At 42.1% G+C, this 25,306-nt stretch overlaps 1 long non-coding RNA gene across 1 annotated transcript; it reads right to left on the bottom strand.

Annotated features, from left to right (window-relative positions):
* Window positions 1-671: 671 nt before the first annotated feature.
* Window positions 672-1,644, bottom strand: LOC137358874 (uncharacterized). Its single transcript, XR_010971344.1, has 3 exons — window positions 1,352-1,644; window positions 1,164-1,205; window positions 672-767 (listed from the first exon to the last, which is right to left on the bottom strand). It is a non-coding gene; the product is annotated as an uncharacterized lncRNA (long non-coding RNA).
* Window positions 1,645-25,306: the final 23,662 nt, after the last annotated feature.

Genomic DNA, 25,306 nt, shown 5'->3' with positions numbered 1-25,306 from the left:
ACAGGCCGATGCTGTCCGAGCTTTCAAATCTTTCTGAGTAAGAGAGAGAGAGCTATTTCTATAAGAACTCTATGTTATTATGGAAAGTGTTTTTTATTAAGAGGCCCATTTCTTATAATAAATCAGGAGTGTGTTAGTTGGGTGAAATATGAGTGGAAGCGTTGTTTTGGAATGTAGAATCACCGCTGGTGAATGCAGAAGGTCCTATACAAATTTCATTTGTCAAAATAACAGGCAGACCCGGTTAGACAGCTCGAGATTGGATGCCCAGAGCCAGAATCTGAAGGGCTGGAATTGATACCCAATGGATGAAGGAAGATTTAACAGTCAAATAAATAGCTGAATGCACAGCCCAGAAATTCCAATCAAATTTCCTGATCCATTGTTACAATAAGTAAATTCTTCCAGAGTTTCATGTATTATGTGATGAACTCTCACAGTGAATGTGGACACTTGAAATTACTCTCCAGTTTAAATGTCACCTTTCACTAATTGCGAGCACGTTGAATTGAGAAAACCAGCAAAAAAAATTACAATGTGTTTCTAACAAGGCCACTTGACGGTCCATAGAAAGCTGCAATGAACGAGAAGTTTGGCAGTATGTGACACAATATCTGGGATTTTGTGTTGGATCCGCGGTAAGATATGAGCCTCACCTCTTCTGATTGACTTTTTCTGTATAACCACCATCAGCGAGATGAACACACAGATTAGCAGGACTCCGAAGCAGACCGCAATTAGGATGGAAGTTGTTTTATATCCCTGTTCTTGATGACAACAAGAAAGCTTTAATACAGACACAGTCCGTCTTGCATGATAAAATATTTATATAAGTATTTAATAATTAGATCCACTGCTTCCGGGCAATGAGTTGGGCTGAACATTCCCCAGTATGTGTGGTGCACATTGCACCAGAGGAAAGTGTGAGCCAATCTAAATTACAGAGACAGTGCCCCCATGTTTCTGATCAGTACAGGACAGTTCAGGTACAGTCAGAAACTGGGATTAGCGGATTTTCAACCGGACCATTTGAAATATGCGGTGAGGAAAATTTTTTTCCAGTCAGTGAGCACATGCTTATAGTATCTTGAGGAAATGACAAAAGTACCAATTCAACTAATACAAACCCGAACGCTAGCTGGAATACTAATAATGGTAAGTACCTGCAGATGAGGACGGGTAAACAATCGGAGGCACATCGAGTCCTGTGGAATATATTGTACAAAACGTTCAGGAGGATTTCAGCACTTTCCATTTAAACGATAAAAATTGTTCTTAATTTCCGAACTAATGAGTCAATTTAACAAAACAAGGCACCCTAACCCCACTCTCCAAACCCTGCCACCCTCACCGGAACAAATCGCACTGGCATCTTCCTTGTGATCACAGTCAGACTGAGCCGGCGATGAAGAAGGACAGTCGGCCAGAGACGATTCGCTTCCAGTGCATTTCACCTCATCCAGCCAGATAACACCGTCACCCTGGGAAAAAGTAGCTCCTCCTGGGGCCAAAAGAGCGTGACCACAATCCAGCTGTCTGCAGACAACATTGGCATCGGCCAGATCCCAGGAATCATCACACACCGTGCCCCAGCTGTTATTGCACAATATCTCAACTCTCCCGGAGCAGTTGGTGTTACCTCCAAACAGGCGCAACCAATGTCCAGAATCTGGCAAAGAGAATCAATGGTTATTATTCATGTAGTATAAGAAAGTAGTACATGTCAGATAGTTGGTATAATAAAGAGGAAGTAGCACCTGGTGAAAGCCCACGTTTACAATCATATTCTCGAATGCAGTCCTTTGATCTGTGGGGCTGCTCCTCAGTTACTTTTGCTTCTGTTGAGAAGAGAAACATGCTGACTGTATCACACACCAATGTTTGAAATGACACTCGCACATTTAGAGGTTTGTTGTGTTACCTGAACAAACAACACCAGCATCCTCCCTGTGTTCACAGTTGTGTTTACCCCACGGTTCTGTTTGACATTCGTGTGAAATACATTCCATCCCATCGAGCCAAATGGGTCCGGATCCTTCTCCGAATGACTGAGCATAATAATCGATCGAACTGAGAGGACCGCACTGTAATTGTTTACAGATCACTTCTGCTACACGTTCAACAAGTGTATCCGAGCACACTGTTCCCCAGGTGCCATTGTAGAACACTTCCACTCTCCCCTCACAGCGATGCTTCCCATTCACCAGCCGCAGCTCTTTGTGCTCTGTCAATGACACAAGAAATATCCAGATAGTTAGATTGATAACTCGTTGTATGTTCATACTGCACAGCTCAACACATGCTGCACCGGTTGTGTTCACTGATTTCCAGTAATTATTTCAGAAAAGCGATAGAAAAACACTGACAGCCCATCAAGTAATAAAGAATAATCAACACGGATTTCACAACAGAAAAGACAAACAACGTTATTGAATTCTTTGAAGAAGTTACAGAAAGATAACAGGGATAATGCAGTCGATGTAATATGCATGTTTTTTTTTCAGAAGGCCTCTGACAAGGATCATGACTGAGGTCAGAGCCTGTGAAGTCAAGAGATCAGTGGAAGAATGATAGGAAACCAGCTACAAAGCACACCGTCCGGGTACAATGTGGTAACCCAGAATGGTGGAAGTTGGGAAGTGGTGTTCCACAGGGCTGGGATCACTGCTGCTCAACATTTACATGAGCGATTTGGATTTAGACAAGGGAGACTTAATTTCAAAATTTAAGATGACAGCAATTTGGGGATATAGTTAACACTAAGAAAGACAGAGACAAAATACGGGAATACGTTAATAAACGGGCCGAATGGGCATACAATTGCCAAATAAGTTGAATAGAGATAAGTCTAAGGTGCTCAGTGTTGACAGGAAGAATAAAGAGGCCACGTACTTCTTGCAAAATAAGAGTCAAAATGATGTCGATCAGCAAAGAGATCTCGGGATACAGAGGCACTAATCACTTCGAAAGTGACAGAGACCGAAGTTAGTGATCATAAATATAGGATAATCACGAATAAATCTAATAAGAAATTCAGGAGAATTTGTTTGGTTTTTTACCTAGGGAGTGGTTTGAATTTTGAATTCCGAACACATGCAATTGCTGAGGTGATTTGCACTGATGCCTTTAAGGTAAAGCTATACAGGTACATGAGGCAGAAAGAAGCAGGAGGATATGCAAAGAGGGTTAGGTGCAATGATGTGGGGTGATACTCGTGGGCAACGTAAACACCACATTGACCAGTTAGTCCGAATGGCCAGATTCCGTGCTGTCCATTGTATGCAATTCGAAGCCATATCTTCCCTGTGAAACCGCGTGCACAACACTACGGAAAATGGGCACATGGAAGCACCTTCACCTGAACACATGATCCTCACATCTTCTTTATGAGAACAGTCGTGGTGACCCCACGATGCTGAGGGACATTCCCAGAGAAATGATTCGTTACCGGAACACGTCAGTTCATCCAACCAAACTGGCCCTGAGCCTGGTCCACAAGATGCAGGAAGTGCCAGGTCCAATGCCTTTCCACAACCCAGCTGTTTGCAAACCACGTCAGCGTCCGCCAGATCCCAGGAATCATCACAAACTGAGCCCCAAGTCCCATTGTAATAAATCTCCACTCGGCCAGTACATGGGCTTCCACCGTCAGACAGCCTTAACTGCACGTGGTCTGTTGGATAACAGTACAAGAGGATTATACTTTCAATATACATTCACATCATCACTCAATACAACTGATTTTACCATCACCAGCTCAAAAAATGAACGTGAAAAGCACCTGTGACAGGTAAATAAAACTATACAACAGAATATCTGTTTACACTTACTTCTTACATAGAATGTAAAGAACGGCAATGTTTCAGATATGCTATTACATCTGGCTTTGACAAGTTCTGATCTCCAGTTCCCCTTTTATGTTTTGAACGCTGTGTACGGTGTCAAACAGGCAATCACTCACACGATTCACAGTTAATTTATACTCATGTTATATAACTGTATCTGTTCCTTGTCCATGTATGTTCCCCTAATTTGTTATCTTGGTCAGACATTTACTGCCATCTCCTATTTCCCTCATCTTCAATTACAAGTGACTTGCATTTATCTAGCGCCATTAACGTAATTAAACATCCCAAGGCGCGATACAGGAGTGATATCAAAGACATTTTAACACAGAGCACAGAAAAATATATTAGGTCAGATGACCAAAAGCTAAGTCAAAGAGTTAGTTTTTATGCAACGTCTTAAAGCAGGAAAGACTGGTTGACAGGCAGAGATATTTAAGCAAGTAATTCTAGAGCATGTGACCTTCGCAAATAAAGGCACGGCCGCCAATGGTGCACAATTAAAACCAGGAATGCTCAAGAAGCCAGAACTGGGAGCTGCCAGTCTGGAGCCGATTGCAAAGACAGGAGCTGTGAGGCCAGGAAGGGATTTGTAAACAAGGATGAGAATTTTAAAACCTCTCGTTGCTGGGCAAAGTAGGTCAGTGGGCAGAGGGCAGATGCCTGAGTGGCAAATGGTCGAGACAGCGGAGCTTACAGAGGTTGTAACTAGTGAAGCCAGCCAGGATTGCATTAGCATCATCGAGTCTGGAGGGAACAACGCTATCGACAAGACGAGATAAGGGCAAATGCGGGTGATGTCATGGAGGTGAAAATAGACAGTGTTAATGAGGATATGGAGATTTGATAGGAGGATCACCCTGGGGTCAAATATAACACCAAGATTACAAGCTGTCTGGCTGAGTGACAGACAGTTGGCATGGCGAGAAATGGAGTTGGCAGCAAGGAAACATGCGATGGGGACTGATGTTTTCTATCTTTTCAATACTGAGTTGCAGGAATTTTCTGCTGATGCAGTACTGAATGTCAGCCTGGAATTCTCACAGTGTACAGGCATTGGAGGGCTCAAGAGTGTTGAATGTGAGGTAGAGTTGGATACAGTGAGATACATGTGGAAACTGAGGCTTTGTTTGCGGATATCGCTGAAAGGCAGCATGTAAATGAGTAATGAAGTGTCAAAGGATCGATCCTCTGGTGACACTATAGGTGACTTTGCAGAAGCAGGAAGAGAAACCATTGCTGGCAACTTTCTGACCATGACTGTACAGATAATACTAGAACCAGCTGAGTGCAGTCCCACCCAGCCGTGTGTTAATGGGGAGGAATTGGACAAGTATTTCATGATCAATCATATAAAAATTTGAGACAAGTCAAGAAAGAGGAGGTGGAATCGTTTATATTTGTCACAATCACTTCGGATGTCATTTGTTTTCGGCCTGTGGTGTGGATAGAAAATTGATTTGCGTAATTGAAACATGCAGCTTCATATAAGATGAGCATGGATTTGGGAGGCGACAACACATTCAAGGACTTTGGCGAGGTACGATCAGTTGGAGCTGGGCAGTAACCTGCATGGACAGGTGGTCAATGGTTCCTTTCTGAGGAGAGGTGTGATGACTGCTGATTTGATGGAGAGGAGCCTGAAAATGTAGAGAGAGAGAGAGAGAAAGAGAATCGTTAATATTGCCAGCTAATATGGAACCCAGGAAGGGAATGTTTGTGTTCAGTAGTTTAATAGAAATAAGGTGTAGACAGCAAAATGTGGATACCATCAACAGCACAGGTTCAGAGAGAGAGTGAAGGATTCTAGGAGAGAAACAAGAAATGTGAATTCAGGGTGATCGTATGGGATGGGGGTGGGAACTGATAGGAAGTTAGGCCTGATGGGTTGGGGAAGAAAGGGAGGTGACTGAACGGATGTTTTTGAACTTTGTGACAAAAAGTCTATGAGCTCCTCTCAATTATTTTTGGAGTTCAGGTGGATGAGGCAGGGGAGTGGTTCAGGAGGAAGATTTATGATGGAGAATATTTGCTGTGCGTTTTCTTTGGCTTCCTGGATAATCTTTGTCAAACAGGAGGATTTAGTGAAGATGAAGAGGACCCAATGATGCTTTATGCGACTGATACATTCAGGATTATATTACCAGATAGTTCCCCACATGTCACCGTGCCTTTCTGTTTTTCAATTATTTCAGGGAATGTTGGTGTCACTGGCAAGACCAGCAGTTTAATCCATGCTATTTATTACTTCATGATTACTTTATTACTCCACTTCATATTGGAGAATGTAAGGTCCACAAGTCCTACCCTTAAACATCAGCCTTGCAATGTGCAGTATCTTCGTGTGGAACTACGTTCTAGGGTTGTGTTGATTATAACATTATTAACATTATCATAAATCAATTTAATATTAATTGCATAAGAGAATCACTTACCTTTGAAAGGATGGGACTCTGTCTTTGACAAGGAATATATTTGAGTAATTTTAGATACATAAACCGCATGTCTGAACAGAGAAGATGCAGACCTGTCTGTCCAGACAGACTGCTGCAATTATGTTAAATGAGCAAACGAAACATGTGAGGTACATTAGCAATTGCGATTGTCTGTAAAAAATCAATGAACTAAACGACTAATTCTATCAATATATGACTGTTGGACCGGACCAAAGAGGGCAGAAAACAGGATCTCTCTGCAAAATGTTGGACAGGATCAGGAAGCGCCTACGGGCAATTGAACTGTCGATGTGCAGACCTCCCGGCTGAACAGAAACCAGTATTTAATCTGGACTGGACAAAAATGATTGGACTAATTGCGTCAGGCACTTTGGAGAATAAACATCAGCAATGTGACCCATCAGATACAGAAGTAGAAGACAAGGAGAAGACACATGGCTTCTGTAGGTGGGCATAAATGTTGGGTGGAGCTTAACATCTACCTAACTGAAGAACAAGATGACATACTCGACTCTGTTCAGTGACTGAGTGTGTAATAACCATTCAGCACTGTAAACTTCTGACGTGAAACGCTGGAATGTATTGATTTCCGCAGTGTCCGAAGAAAATGCTTACTGTAACCAATCGGTATCAAATCTGAATCATTAACTATCTCATATGTTGTAAGTTCCACATGTCGTATGCAAATAAATGTTCATTGGAACAACCCGAAAACATCTGCCCACACTCAAGCCAAAGGACTTGCAGGTTGGCAGGTAAATTGACCATTATAAATTGCCCCTAGCCGTGGTAGGGAAATATAGGGACAGATGGGGATGTGGTAGGAATATGGGATTAGTGCAGGATTATTATAAATGGGTGGTTGATGGTCGGCACAGTCTCGGTGGGCCGAAGGGCCTGTTTCAGTGTTGTATCTCTAAACTAAACAAAACTAAACTACACTCTGCATAATGCAACATCCCCAGAACACATGCATGCATTAACATGCCACACAATGAAACTTTAAAGTGTCTAGTCCAAAACATCTGTCTACTTTTATACACAATCTAATGAAACTAGCACCAGACCAACTCCCACACAGCTACCTCCACTTATATACTATACAGTCGAACTGATTGCAAGCTTGGCGCCGGATTTGATACCACAGCTGAGAATCCAATTCCGTATTCTCTTTCTCATAAGGCCGTTATCTTTCACCTCTATCATCATTCACCTCCCTTCCTGCCTCAGCCCATCTGCTGCTGAAATGCTCACCCATGCTTTGTTGCCTGCAGAATCGAATATTTCAATGTTCTCCTGGGCGATCACCCATCTTGCATCCTCCAGAAACATCAGCTCATCCAAAGTTTTGTTGCCTTCCCTACATGAAGCTCCTCTCAGGAACGCCATGGCACTCGACGATCTACTGGTTTCCCTGCGATCAATACCCAGAGTTTCCAAATATGATCTTCATGTTCAGACACCTTCATGCTCACCCCCTGCATCAGTATAACCATCTCCAGCCTGAATCATTTCAGGAGCTCTGCTTTTTTCTGAATACAGCTTGTTGCACTTCACCCACTTCAATTGCCCACAACTTTCAGTTTTGCCTTTAACCATCTAACCCCCAGATCTGAATTTCCACCAGAAATATTTCCGTGTCTCCGGCTCTTCAAATCCAACCATCTGACTAAGAACAATAACAAGAAATGCTGGAATCACTCAGCAGGTCTGTCGGCATCTGTGGAAAGGAGAAGCAGAGTTAACGTTTCTGGTCACTGACCCAAAACGTTAACTCTGCTTCTCTTGCCACAGATGCTGCCAGACCTGCTGAGTGAATCCAGCATTTCTTGTTTTTGTTTCAGAATTCCAGAATCCGCAGTATTTTGCTTTCATCTGACTAAACATTTCGTCACCCACTCTAACATCTCTTTGTTTGGCTCTGTGTCAGTTTTCTCTCCGTTTACATTCCTGTTAAACCCCTTGTGATGTATGTGTTAATTGACATTTCTGTAATACAAACGTTCTTGCTGTTTAATTGTGTCCGTGTCCTCTCTCTCTGTACACCACCCCAGCTCCCCGACCGCCCACCATCCTCTCCGACTCTCCTCGAGTGAAATTACTGCTTTGAGAAACCCAGGAACAAGTAACCGATATTATCACTTTTCTCAGCAGATTAGACATTTCACTTTTATGTTTTTGTAAAAGCAGTGAAGAATTTGCTTACCTGAACACAGGACCCCTACATCCATACTGTCAGTGAGAGACGAATTCAATGTGAATAAGATGCAGTTCTGGAGCTGCAATTCGTTTCCTTCACACTGGACATCATTCACCCAGATGGGTCCTTCACTCTCTCCGTCCTTTGAATAGTTATAAGCGGCTGTCGCTTCACCACAACCCAGCTGTGTACAGACTACATTGGCATCATTCAGGGTCCAGTGTCTATCCTGCAATCTCCCCCAGCTGCCATTGTAGTAAATCTCCACTCTCCCATCACACCAGCTTCCCCCGTTAGTCAGAATTAGTGACCAATTTTCATCTACAACATGAAACAGATTGAGAATGGTGAAACTGAAGCAAAATATCTCAGAATTTACTGCCACCCGAAAAGTCATTAATATTAATGGTTACTATTCCTGTCATCATTGTTCAGAAGGCTTGTTGAAAGATCATTTTCACCATTACCTTTTCTCTGTAAATACATTTTAGAGACGTACCGAGTAGCTTACGGTTGCTGAACTGGGGACAGAGGGTAAAATGAACTGTAGGTGATAGCCGAGGGACTGAAGGCCGTCCTCCTGTCCACATGCACTGATATTCCAGCTCTCGCCCTGTACTTGAAAATATCATCAACTTTTCTTCCAGTTTAACCTCCTTATATTCACATGGTCCATCTTCAACTCTTCCATTCTCTTCCTCAACATCTCTGTCTCTGCTTCTGGGGATAGGTTATTAACTAATATAAAGAGTAAACCCAGTGACTCTCACAGTTACCTTGTCTATGCTTCCTCACACCCCAATTCTTCGAATTACTCTATCACATTTTTTCACTTGCTCCATCTGCAATGTCTGGTGATGCAAACTTCCATACCAGTGGTTCCAGATATGTATTCCTTTTTCCTCAACCGAGGACTCTCCTCACCTCCTCATCCACCCACCATGGTTGACAGGGCCCTCAAGCACGTCCATTCCATTCCCCAAACGTCTGCTTTCACCCTTTCCCCCTCCCGGAATAATGATAGGATTCTGATTCTCCTCATCTTCCACTCCATCAGCTTCCATATTCAACAGATCATCTTCCACCATTTCCACCACCTTTAATGTGGTGCCACGACAAAGCACATCTTCCCCTTCCCTCCACGTTTAACATTCTGAAGGGACCATTCGCTCTGTGGCACTCTGATTCACTCTTCAATCATTCTCAGCACCCCTTCCCCCAGGACCTTCCCATGAATGCGCAGGAGGTGCAGCCACTGCCCTGTTACCTCCACCTTTCTCACCATCCAAGCCGCCAAATACTGCTTCCAAGTGAAACAGCGATTTTCTTGTACTGCCTTCTCTTTAGTATACTGTATTCACTGTATTGACTGATCATGATACCGTCTGCTTTACATTGGGACACCAAACATAATTGAGTGCTTACTTTGCACAACACCTTTGTTCAGTCTGCAAGCTTTACCTTTAGCTTCCAGTTGCCTGTCCTTTTCATTATTTATTCTGCTCCCACTCTGACATCTCTCTCCTCTTTCTCCGACACAGTTCCAATGAAGATTAACATAAGTTTGAGAAACAGCACTTCCTCTTTCCACTAGACTCTTTACAGGCTTTTGGAATGAACACTGAATTCAGCAATTTCAGGAAAGATTCCCTCCCCTTTTTTGGACGATGTCTTGCCTTCCAATTTGCAGCTCCTCTCGAAATGTGTTTTTCACTTGGCCCATTCCTATCTCTTTCTGCCTTGCATTGTCCCATTTACCATTTAATTCTTCCTGCCTTCCACCATATCACAGATTGTTCCTTTCGTTCTTTCCTTGCTTTCCCCTTTCTTTAAAAACTGTTAAATCTCTAAGTTCTGATGAAAGATCTGCAAACTGTAAGGTTGATTCTGTTTCTTGCACCGCAGATGCTGCCAGAACTTCTGAGTATTTTCAGCACTTACTGTTTTTATTACCTATATTTTAAATTGTGAAACGTGGGAGCAATTTGCGTTGAGCAATGTCAAACGGACAGCGATCAGTTAACTGAGCAGATAATCTGTTATAAGAGGGAGCTGGTTGAGGGATAACTGGGAGAATTGTGATTTACATCAAGTTTGTGAAATAATCAAAGACATGGCATATTGGTGAAATAACGAGTTACTTCACTCACTATCATTTTATTGCCCTTAATGTAATGGAAATTAAAATTTATCTCATGCTATTTAGTTGGAAACAAGTTCACAGTTTTTTCTATTGCACAGCTGATCTTTGCAGAGAATTCCATGATAATTCATATTTGAACGGCCAACATTGAGAACAGTTTCAATGCTCGAGCAAAATTTCCATTCTATGGCAGTGGTCCTGGGAGCAAATTGCTGATTCTATAGCCCTTGAATAATGCCCTAGATTTACCACAAAAGAGATATTATATGAGCGATAAGTACTAATCACGAGACATTGTATGTATTCAATGTTTACTGGAGTGAAGCTCTTTGATTCATTTGTAATTTAATTCAGACCAATAAACCGACAAACACATCTCAGAATCTTAGTGTCGAAGGAAGCATGGGATCAGCAAAACTAGTGAATCAGCGACCTGTGGAAATAGTTAATGATGCTTGACAGCAGAACAGTTGGTGTATTTCAGTTCAATTGACTGAGATGACTCACCCGTACAGATGACACTGGCGTCATTTTCATGGGAGCAGCTAAACTGATCCCAGGATGAAACAGGACACTCCCACAATCGCGTCTCATTCCCCCGACACCTGTAACTTTCCTTCCACACTGGACCGGCTCCCTTCCCAAAGTGAGCTCCTCCCGGGATTGAGGTTACTGTCCCACACTGCAAGTGCTCACAGACCACGTTGGCGTCTTCCAGATCAAAGTACATGTCACTCAGCGTCCCCCACTGGTCTCCATGCAGCACCTCCACCCGGCCAGAGCATCTGTTCGTCCCATCAACCAATCGAGGTCCATGTTTCCCTGTATTGGAAACGAATCCAAATCCAAATAATTTATAAATCATCCTCTGCATAGAAACAGCAAAATAGAAAATGGGTATAAAAGTTGAATCTTATGTACACGATTATCTATCCATACTTTACACAAATTATCTATCAAAAAACAATTAGAATTACCACAGCAACACAAAAGCAAAATACTGCAGATGTTGGAAACCTGAAATAAAACAGAAAATATTGGAAATACTGAGCAGGGCTAGCAGCATCTGTGGAGAGAGCAAGAGAGTTATGTTTCAGGTCTGTGTACTTTCATCACAATAATTACTACAGGACCTCTTTAAGAAGTTGGCTGAACACTCAAAAATTAACAGCTCTTCTTGCAAACGCTAATCGATTGTTGGTCTTTATCTCTTGGATTTTGGAATGTAAACGATGAAGGATGTGATGATTCAGTTGTATCTGTTGTCACGTTTGGGCACGGCACTTCACAAAACCATTGGCTGTGGAGGTTGTTCAGGACAGTGTCACTAGAATGGCAACAATGCTTTAAACGGTACATTATGAAGATAAGTTGCATAAACTTTGTTTGTAATAGATTTAGTTTAGAAGGATTACAGCTTATCTAGTTGATGTGTTTAAAATGGTTAAGGGGTTTGATAGATGAGCTATAGAAGATCTGGAGAACAAATACAAAACAAGCCCATTTCGGAGCTGCTTTTCTTTATGCGGATGTGGACATCTCTGGCAGAGGTGGCAGTTATTGCTCAACTCTATTTGCCCTTGAAACCGGTGTCAGGACCGTCCTCTTGAACTGCAATTGCCTGCATGGGGAATGTTCTTCTGCAATGCAGTAAGGTAGAGTTAAGGCAAAGTGTGCAAGCATAGACTGTACCTTTAGCTGCATGTGTTGTCAGCAGAGTGGGAAGTTTGGAATTTGGTAATTAGTGGCTAAGACTTAAATCTAGCCGTAACATTTAGCAATTCGCTTGGAATTAAAAACCAAACTGCAAGGCAGTTCATTGTTCGCAGTTAACAGGGTAAGTCAGGTTAGCAGTAAGCTGTCAATCAGCTGTGATTGTGCGAACTCGGGTAATTACTGTCAGCTGGAAACTGTCTGGACTGTTGTATCTCGAATGTGCCTCAAAAAGCATATAATATTGGACGTCATTGCAAGATGATTTGAGTAAAGGAGCAAGATGTTACTGCACCTATACAGGGCTTTGGTGAGACCACACCTAGAGCATTGTGTGCAGTTTTGGTCTCCTTATCTGAGGAAGGATGCCCTTGCCATTAAGAGTGTGCAAAGTAGATTTACAAGGCTAATTCCTGGGATGGCAGGATTCACGTATGAAGAGAGATCGGATCGACTCGGACTATATTCACTAGAGTTTAGAAGAATGAGAGAGGATCTCAGAGAAACCTATAAAACTCGAACAGTACTAGACAGGCTACATGCAGGGAGGATGTTCCCGATGGCTGGAGAGTCCAAAACCACGGGTCACAGTCTCCGGATATGGAGTATGCTATTTAGAACCGAGATGAGGAGAAATGTCTTCACTCAGAAGGTGGTGAACCTGTGGAATTCTCTACCACAGAAGGCAGTGGATGACAGATCTCTAAATATATTCAAGAAGGAGATAGATATCTTTCTTAATACAAAAGGAATCAAGTGATATGGGGAAAAACGGGAACAGAGTACTGAATTAGATGATAGGCCATTACTTTTTTTGAATGGCGGAGCAGGCTCCAAAGGGCTGTCTGGCCTACGCCTACTCCTATTTTCTATGATTCTATATTTAGACTTCTGGTAAGGCAGAGTGTAAACAAAGATTGCAATGTTAACTGAATACATTATGAACATAGTGGGAAGTTAGAGTTTGCTCAGAGTAAGAATTCGGTGCAGAGGGGTAAAAGGAGGTATTTTTTATTCTTTCACAGGGGGTGGGAATTTCGGGCTCGGACAGCATTTATTACCAATCCCGAACTGCCCTTGCAAAGATGGTGGTGAGCCGCCTTCTTGTACCACTGCAGTGCATGCGCTTTCAGTACACTCACAGTACTGTTAGCAAGGGACTTCCAGGATTTGACCCAGCGACAGTGAAGGACCGGTTATATAGTTCCAAATTAGGATGGTGTGTGCTTCGGAGGAGAACATGCAGATGGTGTTCCCATGCATCTGCTGTCCTCGTCCTTCTAGGTAGTAGAGGGTGAGCGTTCGGATGGAGGTGTTCTGTTTTGTCTGTTAAACTGGAGTCAGTGACTAGAGCAACCGGTTTAAAAGAGCGCCACAGCCAGCAGTAGCACAGCCTATTGGAAGGGGCTGAGAGACAGACACCTGGCAAATAGATGGACAAACTCACTCAGTGAAGCAATTGTCAGGTCAGAGTGTGAGAGGGCGTGGGTAAGTTGTAAATACGGACTATGTTAATTGATGAGTGCTTAGTGTTTCGGCGTTAGCTAACCAGTAAAATAGTGTTAAAGCTAAAATGCATCAACAAATAATTTTACCTCTAAAATAAAGACAGACTAAGTTCTGGCAGAGCAGGTTTTTTTCTGGATATTGGAATTTGTAGAGAATGGAACTGAACCGAGGGAACTTGTCTGTAGTAGATATCTCAACCTGGAACCTCTCTGGCTCAGGATCATAAAGCTGTTGTGGGAATTGGAAAAACACCAACACATATGATAGCAAGAAGAGTATTTGACAGTTTGCTGCAGATTTCAGTCACACCTTGTCGAGAGCTGCAGGATCAGAATGAGGTTGTTGCAGCTTATAGTGTACAGATTTGAAATCCAGATGTAATGGAGAACGAGGATATACAGAAGTGAACAGGAACAAAGTACTGTCTATTTGTGAAGGTCAGGATGAAGACTGTTAGAAGGACAGCCACAATGTTGACCGTGATACCTTCGAATAGGAAGCTGTTCAAAAGGAGGAGGAGTGGTGCATAATGTGATACTTTTAAGTGATTCAATAATTAGGGCATTAACAGTCCCACACAGTATTTTCCCAACTTGTGCGAAGTGAGGGTTATCTCAAATCAGAATGCAAGATTGGGGTGGAAATATCCAGTCGTTGTGGACCAATTAGGCATAAACAACATTGCAAAGAGTAGGCAAGAGGTTCTTTTCGGAGAGTACCAGGAGCTGAAATATAAAAGAAGATCTCAAGGATTATAATATCTGGATTATTATACAAGCCGCTTGCACATTGGCATAGGAAAAATAAACGATCAGGGAGATGAACACGTGCTTGAAGGTTATGATGTTGGAAAGAGGTGTTACCTTTCAAAGGACCCTGGCACCTGTACTGGGATATTAAAGAACTATTCTGTTGGAATGTGAAGCACCTGAATCGGGTTGGGATCAGGGTCCCAGAATAAAGGATAAATAGGGTTGTTACAGGAACCTTAAACTAGTAAATGGGTGAGGGGAGGCTGGTGGGGGACGGGGTGAGGGGGTAGAGCACAGTTGTAAATGTAGCATATCTAGGTGCTACAGGGAAATAGAAAACTAAAATATTCAACATTTGAGTCAGACCATTTTACGGTTTTACATCACGTGCCTTTGCGCTGAGAACAGCAGTTGCTTTCTTGAAAAAGCAGTTGTTAGAAATACTGACAGACCACGACGTTTTGGGCCATGTACTCTGCCCATTGTCTGGAGAAATAATTGTAATTGGTGGAAGCAGTCTGTTTATATGCAGTGCAGAACGGGAATGTGGGCAGGATCTTACTACTGATAGGTTATTACATGTTCTTGTTCTGTTTTTTCTTGGTCAGTTAATTATATTCCATGAGAGGTCAGTATATGCCATTATTCTTGCTGCTGATTCGTCAGTTATTGTGCATCGTGGCAAGTCAATCCATGCTACTGTTCTGGTCGTGGTTTGTTGGCTGCACAGCAGGTGCTTGTGCGTTTCTCGAGGAGGGAAACCCTGATATTCACCGAGGAACAGGTCACTGTTAGGGGGAAGGTCTTGTGTTTATCGGTCTCCATAGCTTCCTTGACGCAGTGAACGGCACAAGCCTGCCATCAAGGAAGCTCAACTCAATGACCACCGCATTGAATGGTCCAATTCCAAACTCAACCTCATCTATTATGGACTGGCGTGCACGACACAAGAACATCATAAGTATAAAAGAGACCAAAAACATGCAAAAATACAAAAAGAAAAATGCACAGATCTTCGTGAATGGCAGAGATACAAAGAATAGCAAAGGATGACAAAACAGTTCGCAAGAGCTACAAAACTTTTACAATAACTTCAGAAATATATTGTCATTAAAAGCAATGTGGTCTCATTACAATGATAGTTGTGATATTATAAATGAAAATAAGGAAATGGCAGGAATTATGCATAATTTCGTTGCATCAGTATTTACATAGACACAACTTTTATTAAGGTTCTTTGTTGCCGCAGTCGGACAAATGCTGCCCTGACATTGAGGGCAGTCACTGTCATCTGGAATGCAGCTTTATCATACATGTTTGTACAAAGGGTGTGATGTGGTCTGAAGCTGAGGGGTCCGACAAACCCAAACTGAGCATCAGTGAGTAGTTTATTGGTAAGTACTGCTTGATAGCGCTGTAAACAACACCTTCCGTCCCTTTGTTAATGATTGAGAGCAAACTGCTGGATCAGTAATTAGAAAATTGCAATTGTCACACTGCTATTTAAAGAAAGGTTAGCGAGAGAACCAAGGCAATTATAGATTGGTTAGCCTAACAGCAGTTGTCAGGAAATTACTAGAGTGTACATTTGAAGATGGAGTGTCTGATCACCTTGAAAAGTGACAGCCAATCAGAGAGAGCCAGCGTGGATTTGTAAAAGGTAGATCATGCTTGATGAACCTGATCAAATATTTTGTGGAGGTAACTAAATTAGAGAACAGGGGAACCTGAATGGATGTTATTCAGATGAACTTCCGGAAAGCACTCAGCAAAATCTCTTGTAACTGATTGTTGGCTAAACTTGAAGCTCATAGAATTTAGGGAAATTATTGACCTGCTTCGGACGTTTGTTTAGTGGCAGGAGATAGACAGCAGGGATAATGGGCAGATCATCTAACTGGCAGGATGTGATGGCGCCGTCCCACAGGAACCTCAACTATTCACCATATTTATTAATGATTTAGATGACTGGATAGAAAACCACATATAATTGACATACTCAATATTGCCATTGAAATAAAATATCAGCCATATTGTAATCATGCATATTTTAAGCATAACTTTACAAAAAAAAAGATTCCGTGACTGTGTAAAACTATTTCAATATTGGTGAGCGTGAGGTGTCCAATTTGGACTTAAAAAGATTACAGTATTTTCTACATGGTGAAAAGCCGGATGCAGCACAGGGAAAATAGACTTCAGGGTCATGGGAAAGTACAGGAACGAAAATCAAAGCAGCCAATGGAATACTGGGATTTATGTCTAGAGGAATGGAATACAAGGGTGAAGAAATGATGCTGCAGCTAAAAAAAAACTGGTCAGGCCCCATCTGGTGTAATGTTAAGCTATGGGCAATATGCTTTGGGAAGGATATGTTGACCAAGGAGAGTGTGCAGCATAAAGGATGCGAGAATGATTCCTTGGCTTCAAATGTTTCTGTTTTTTATTCATTCATTTGATGTGGGTGTCGCCGGCAAGGCCAGCATTCATTGCTCATGCATCGTTACCTTTCACAACTGGGTGACTTGTTAGGCTATGTAAGAGGACAGTTAAGAGTCAACAGCATTGCTGTAGGTCTCTGGTCACATGTCGGCCAGACCAGGTAACAATGGCAGATTTCATCCCCTAAGGATATGACGAAACAAGATTTTTTTAAATAACAATCGACAATGGTTTTATGGTTACCATTACTGAGACTAGTTTTGAATTCCAGATTTATTAACTGAATTTAAATTCCACGAGCTGCGATGGTGGGAATTGAACCAGCGTCCCCAGAATTAGCCTGGGACTCTGGATTGCTAGTCCAGTGACATTAGCACCACACCATTGCCTCCCCTCATTATGAAGAAGGATTACACAAACTGTGGCTGGGTTCCCTGAAATTTATAAGAGTCATGTCCTTTCACATTCCCAGCCTATGTCTTCCAGCTGCTGGAAAGTCTTTGGGAATTCTGCAGGTGAGCTACTTGCCACAGAATGCCGATCATCTGACCTGCTCCACTCGCCACTACATTATTGTGAATGGTCTAGTTCAGTTTCTTGTCAATGACAACACCCAGTAGGATTTGATGGTGGTACTGAATTCACTGATTATAATAGCTAGGGGAGATGATATTGTCTCTCTTGTTGGAAATAGTCATTAACTGACACGGAGGTGGTGAGTGTGTTACTTTCTACCTATCAGCCCAAGTCTAAATAATGTCCGGATTCTTGATGTAATTGGGCATGAACTGTTTCTTAATCCAAGGAATTGTGAATGGAACTAAAGACCATGCAATTCTCAGCAAAAAGCCCAACTTCTGACATTTTGATGGTGGGAAGGTAACTGACGAAGCACCAGAAGATAGTTGGGCCTCAAAGAACAATTAGGAAACACATTTTTCGATAAAAACAGCGGCAATCTGGAACTTTCCCTAACAACGTCCAAAGTAAAGAGTTGTGGATGTTACATCTAATCTAAATTTTCAAGACTAATATTGATAGATTTTTTTAAGCTCGGTGTATCAAGGAATCTGGGTCAAAGCCAGGTAAAGAGACTTGAAGAACATATCAGGTATGATCTAACTGAATGATCGAACAGGCTAGTGCAACTGAAAGCTCTGTACTGATAATGTGGATATGTGTCCGATCCTGTCATATTTAGCGGGTAAAATACACACTTTCTATAAAATAACTTTGTAATCTTTCAATTCTGGCCTGATTGCACTGAGCAGTGCTGGAGTACAGCCGTGCTTTTATACCCTGCCGTTCAGTTAGTGTTAACGTGGGCACAGTGGAGCAGTGGTTTGCATCACAGCTCCAGTGACCTGGGTTCAGTTCTGGGTGCTGTCTGTGCGGAGTTTGCATGTTCTCCCTGTGAATGCGTGGGGTTCTGCCGCGTGCTCTGGTTTCATCTCACAGTGAAAGACTTGCAGGTCGAAAGTAAATTGACCATTGTAAATTAACCCGACTGTGGGTAGGTGCAAGGAGAGTGGTAGGTAATGTAGGATCAGTAGAAATGGGTGGTTGTTGGTCGACAGACAGTCGGTGGGCCGAAGGGCCTGCTTCAGTACTGTATGATAAGAATACTAACGTGGGCAGGGAGGATCAGAAGGCTATTGTAATGTCGGATCATTCGTGGTGTTCAAATTAAAGTATCGAAATAGGCCAGTGCATATTCATTTAGTCAACTCCCAACTGTTGCAGCCAATATTCAATTCTAAATATACATTCGGTGCAGTGGTAAACAAACTTGTGAAAATTCTGCTTCTTGCAAAATAAATGTTAAGATTCAGAACCATCTTGTTTACCAGTAATTGTGGGTATTTTGTACCACGTTACACCAGACCTTTAGCAGTAATAATAAACTATAATGACTAGTTTAGATATGAACCTTTCAGACAGAAACATGGGAATGCCACCTTCCTCAGTTTTCCACATATTAAGCAGGGAGTTGTCTGCTTTTCAGTAAGTCTGTACTCACCGGAACAGATCACACTGGCATCGTTCCTGTGGCTGCACTCCTGCTGATTTCCTTGAAAAAGACGGCAGTCCAATAAACTGGTCTCATTTCCAGTGCAGTCAAAGATATCAGACCGTACGAGCCCAATGCCCTCTCCAAAATGAGCATATCTTGGCACCGACACGGCGACTCCACACTGAAGCAGATTACAGACCACATTGGCGTCTTTCAAATCCCAGTCAAGGTCACACACTGTTCCCCAGTTTTCACCGTACTGGATCTCCAGTCTGCCTGAGCATGGGGAGTCTCCGGATGTTAGTCGAGGATATCTGTGATCTTAATAAGCATATTATATCATAATTAGCATAATACGTTAATAATCACAATAATACATAGATTTTTATTTCAATACGCATCTGATTAATCACAGATCTGGCACGAGCCGTTCTCAGATTCTGTTCAAAACTGATGATGCTGGGTTTCCTGTATCACTACTGCTTATAATGTGACAGGACTATAATCTTTAAAATGTGCCTTTATTTATTTATAACTTACCAAGTCGCCGTCACTGCATCAGCAGTTAGAACTGGGCAAGAAGTATTGTGTGACAAGAACTGGTGCTGGGAGTACTGTTGTTCATATTTAACATAAATGATTTCGACGCAGAAAAAGGATGTACAATTGTAATATTCACTAATGACATTGACTTGGAGCAATAGTTAATACAAAGGCAGATTGTGAGAAAAATACTTCATGTTAACGAAATTGTAAATGAATTTTCATGCAGATAAATGTGCACTTACACATTTGGGTAGGAAGACTGAGAACCCATACTCCTTGGACAATGATAATCTAAATTGTGTCGCGGAGCAATGGGACTCAGGGGTGCAGATATAAAAATCAATAAAATAGCAATACAGGTTAACAAAGCTCTGGAAAATACAAAAAAAAAAATGAGTTTTATTAAAGAGAGATACGTTGAAAGGGGAGTCACACCCAGCACAAGGAAAGATTTGGTGTTGATTGGGAGGAGGTTGATTGGGTACTAACCAGTCAGTGTTTCCCTACTTTTCTAGGCAGTGTGCAACTGAGCAACTTCACACCATATCAGTTGAATCCTAGTGCTGTAACTGCTGTAACTGTACTGGATCAGCTTGGCTAGAGTTGTCGCTAGTTTTAGAGCACTGATCTTCAGCACTACAGCTGGAGTGTTATCAGGCCTTTAACTTTTGCTTTGTGCTGCGTGCTCAGCCGCTTCTTAATGTTGTGTGCCGTAATCTTCGGAATGGACCAAACAATAGAACGCATTTGCACAGCGCTAACCCATTGACATGAATTGTCACACAATACTTCTCAACTTTTGTCAGTCTGAATAACTACCTTTAACCCACAATTTGTTGACTGTTTTGTAGCCAGTTTGCTACAGTCTGTCTTGATCACCCTTCAAAGCCCTTCGTATGCAATTAATTACCCTGCAACCACATTCACAGTTTTAAGTTTAAAAACTGGACAGACAGTTTGCGACTAACAAGCTGCAGCAGTCAGCATATAATCATAGAATGTTTACAACACAGAAGGAGGCCATTCAGCCCGTTGTGTCCATGCTGGATATCTGTAAGAGCACCTCACTAGTCCTATGCTTCTGCCCTTTCTACATAGACATGCAAAGATTTTCTCTTCAGGTGCTTGTCCAATTCCATATTGAAAGCTACAATTGAATCTGTCTCCATCAGACTCGCAGGCAGAACATTCCAGATCCTAACCACTCACTACGTTAATAAGTCTTTCCTCATGTCACGGTTGGTTCTTTTCCCATCCACCTTATAACAGTGGCCTCAGGTTATTGACCTTTCTGCCAAGAGGAAAAGTTACTCTCTATCTACTCTGTCTGGACCACTCGTGATTTTGAATAACCTCAATCAAATTTCCTCGCAGCCTTCTCTGTTTGAAGGAGAGCAACCACAGCTTCTCCAATCTATCATTATAACTGAAGTCTTTCATCCCTTGAACATTCCTTGTAAATCCTTTCTGCACACACTCTTAAGCATTCACATTCTACTAAAGTGCCATATTCAGAATTGTACACAATCGATCAGTTGAGGTGAAGCCAGTGTTTCACAAAGGTTCATAATAACTTCCTTACTTTTGTACTCCATGCCTCTATTTAAAAAGACCAACATCCCTATTAACCACTTTCTCAACCTGCCCTGCTACATTCAACTATTTGATCCCAAATACTCCCAGATCACTCTCGTCCTGCAGTCACTTTAGAACTGTACCCTTTAAAAGAGACTGGCAACTAGCATTAAAAGAAGTTCCAATATTTTTTATAGACAGATAACTAGCAAAAAGTTGGTAAAAGGAGGAGTGGGGCCGATCAGGGACCAGAAAGGGGATTTAATATCGCTGAGCTATTAACTGAACTCTTTGCATCTTTCTTTACCAAGGAAGAAGATACACCTCAGGCAATGGTAAAAGAGCTGGTAATTCACATACGAGAGGGGTTTAACATTAATAAAGAGGATGTTTTAGATATACCCTGTTATATACGAACATACGGATGAACATACGAGTTAGGACCAGGAGTAGGCCACTCGATCCCTCGAACCTGCTTCACCATTCAATAAGTTCACGGCTGTACTGATTTCTCCACATTTCCACCTACCCACGATAACCTTCCACCCCCTTGGTTATCAAGAATCTATCTACCTCTGTTTTTAAAAAAATCAAAGACTCTGCTTCCACTGCCTTTTGAAGAAGAGAATTACAAAGACTCACGACTCTCTGAGAGATAGAAATTCTCCTCATCGCTGTCTTAAATGGGCGACCCCTTATTTTTCAACTGTGACCCCTAGTTCGAGATTCTGCCACCAGGGGAAACATCTTTTCCACATCCACCCTGTCAAGACCCCTCAGGACTTTATATGTTTCAATCAAGTCGCCTCTTACTCTTCTAAATTCCAGCGGATACCAGCCTAGTCTGTCAAATCTTTCCTCGTACAACAGGTCACCCATTCCAGATATTAGTCTAGTAAACCTTCACTGTACTGCCTCCAAGGCATATACATCATTCCTTAAATAAGGAGACCAGTACTGTACACAATACTCCAGATGTGGTCTCAGCAATAATCTGTATAGCTGAAGCATAGCCTCCCTACTTTTGTATTCAATTCCACTCACGATAAATGATCACATTCTACTAGCTTTCTTAATTACGTTCTGTACCTGCATACAAATGTTTTGAGATTCATACACTGGGACACGCAGATCCCTCTGCATCTCAGAGCTCTGCAATCTCTCACCATTTATATAATATGCTTCTCTTCTATTCTTGCTGCCACGATGGACAATTTCCCACTTTCCCACATGAAACTCCATTTGACAGGTCTTTGCCCACTCACATAACCTATCTATATCCGTTTGCAGACTCCTTATGTCCTCTTCACAAGTTACATTCTTACCTATCTTTGTGTCATTAGCAAATTAAGCAACCATACCTTCGGTCCCTTCCTCCAAGTCATTGATATAAATTGTGAAAATGTGATGTCCCAGCACAGATCCCTGTGGCACACCACTCATTACATCTTGCCAACCAGACAATGAGCTATTTATGCCTACTCTCTGCTTCCTGTTAGCTACCCAATCTTCTATCCATGCCAATATGTCACCCCCTACACCATGAGATTTTATTTTCTGCAATAACCTTTGATATGGCAACTTATCAATGCCTTCTGGAAATCTAAGTACAATATATCGAGCGGTTTCCCTTTATCCACAGCACTTGCAACTCCCTCAAAGAACTCCAATCACTTGCTTAAACGTGATTTCCCTTTCACAAAAATATGTTGACTCTGCCTGATGACCTTGAATTCATCTAAATGCCCTGCTGTAACATCTTTAATAATAGTTTGTAACATTTTCCCAAGACAAATGTTCAAGTAAGTTGCCTGTAGTTTCCTGCTTTATAAATCCCTTCCTTTCTGAATAAAGGCTTTGCATTTGCTATTTTCCAAACTAAAAGAACCTACCCCGAATCCAGGGAATGTTGGAAAATTAAAATTAACGCATCAACTATCTCACTAGCTACTTCTTTTAACACCTCAGGATGAAGTCCATCAGGACCCGGGGACCCGTCAGCTCGCAGTTCCAACAATTTGCTCAGTACCATTTCCCTGGTGATTGTAACTTTTTTGAGTTCTTTCCTCCCTTCCATTTCCTGACTTACAGCTAATACTGGGATGTTACCTTTACCCTCAATATTGAAGACCAATGCAAAATATCTGTTCAATTCACCTGCCATCTCCTTATTACCCATAATTAATTCCCCAGACTTATTTTTTACAGGATCAACGCTCACTTGGTTAACTCTTTTCTTTTTTGAACCATATCTATATAAACCCTTACTATCTGTCATTATATTTCTATCTAGCTTTCTCTCGTACTCTAATGTTACCTTCCTTATCAATCTTTTAGTCGTTATTTGCTTTTTTGTATATATTCTGCCCAATCATCTGACCTGCCTCCCATTTTTGTGCAATTATAGGCTTTTTCTTTAAGTTTGATACGAACTTCAACTGTTTTACTTAACCACAGATTGCGGTCCCACTCTTGGAATGTTTCTTTCTCATTGAATTGTATCTACTCTGTATATTCTGAAATATTCCCCTAAATATCTCCCACTGCATCTCTATTATCCCTTAACCTGATTTGCCAGTTCACATTAGCTAGCTCTGCGTTCATGCCCTCATAATTGCCCTTATTTAAAGTACTAGTCATGGACCCACTCTTCTCTCCCTCAAACTGAATGTAAAATTCAATCATATCATGATCGCTGCATCCTAAGGGCGCCTTAACTATGAGGTCATTAATTATTGGTATCTCGTGGCACAATACCAGGTCCAGGATTGCCTGCTGTCTGGTTGGCACCGCAGCGTATTATTCCAAGAAATTATCCCGAAAATACTCTATGTACGCCTTATCTCGGCGACTTCGGCCATCTGATTTTTCGAGCTACATGTAGGTGAAAATCTCCCTATAATTATCGGTGTACCTTTCGGACAAGCTTCCATTATTTATTCCTTTATACTCCGTCCCACAGTGTGTTTAAGGTTAGGTGGCCTGTGCACCACTTCTGACAAGTGACCTATTGCCTTTATGAATTTTCATCTCTACCCCAACGACTTCCACATCCTGGTCTGCTGAACTTAGGTCATCCCTCACTATTGTGCTAATACCATCATTATTTAACAGAGCGACCCCTCTGCTTATTCCTAGCTTCCTGTCCTTCCTAAATGCCATGTATCCTTCAATATTCGGGTCCCAATCTATATAGTGTACAGGACACAATTTCAAAGTTTGCAGATGACACAAATTTTGGAAGCATTGCGAACTGTGAGGAGGATAGTGCGGATCTTCAAAAGGACATTGACAAGTTAGTGGAATGGGCAGGCAGGTGGCTGATGAAGTTCAATGCAGAGAAATATGAAGTGATTCATTTTGGTAGGAAGAACATGGAGATAAATTATAAAATGAAGGGCTCAATTCTAAAGGGGTTGCAGGAGCAGAGGGGCCATGGTTGAATAGTGCTAAGTCATTGACGGTGGCAGGCTAGGTTGAGCGAGCGTTTAATAAGGCGTTCAGTGTCCTGGACTTTATTAATAGGTGCGTGGAGTACAATAGTAAGGAAGATATGTAGAACTTATATGAGACACTAGTTCGGCCTCAGCTGGAGTATTGGGTTCAGATCTGGGGGCCGCACTTGAGGAAAGATGTGAGGGCATTGGAGAGAGTATGGAGACGTTTCATGAGGATGGTTCCAGGGATTGAGGAATTTCAGTTATGAAGATAGATTGGAGAAGTTATGTCTGTTTTCCTTGGAGAAGAGAAGGCGGAGAGTTGATTTGATCGAGGTATTCCAAATCATGAGGGTTCTCTATCTACTATATGGAAATGTCACAATCTCAAGCCAACTCTCCATTCGTCAAACCAGCAGCCGCTACCGGGCATGTACTGTCAGCCCGGCTGTCCATCTGCAATGATCGCTTGTCCTCAGATCGGATATAGTACACAGATTGTGAAGGTGAGACTGCGGAGCAGGGGAGGGAGGGAGGTTTCTCAGCCTCGTGGAGCCGTAGTAATGGGTCCGCAGTAATTATGGGTATCACAAGAGGAAAATGCCCTGTAAGATCCCACTTACAGGGTGGGAACTGTTTCCACTGGTGAAAGGATCGAGAAGGAGAGGGCACCG

This window comes from Heterodontus francisci, unplaced genomic scaffold (genome assembly GCF_036365525.1).
Source record: "Heterodontus francisci isolate sHetFra1 unplaced genomic scaffold, sHetFra1.hap1 HAP1_SCAFFOLD_157, whole genome shotgun sequence".
NCBI lineage: Eukaryota > Metazoa > Chordata > Chondrichthyes > Heterodontiformes > Heterodontidae > Heterodontus > Heterodontus francisci.
Note: the sequence above shows the minus strand (reverse complement) of the source record. Positions and strands in the feature narration are given on the sequence as shown.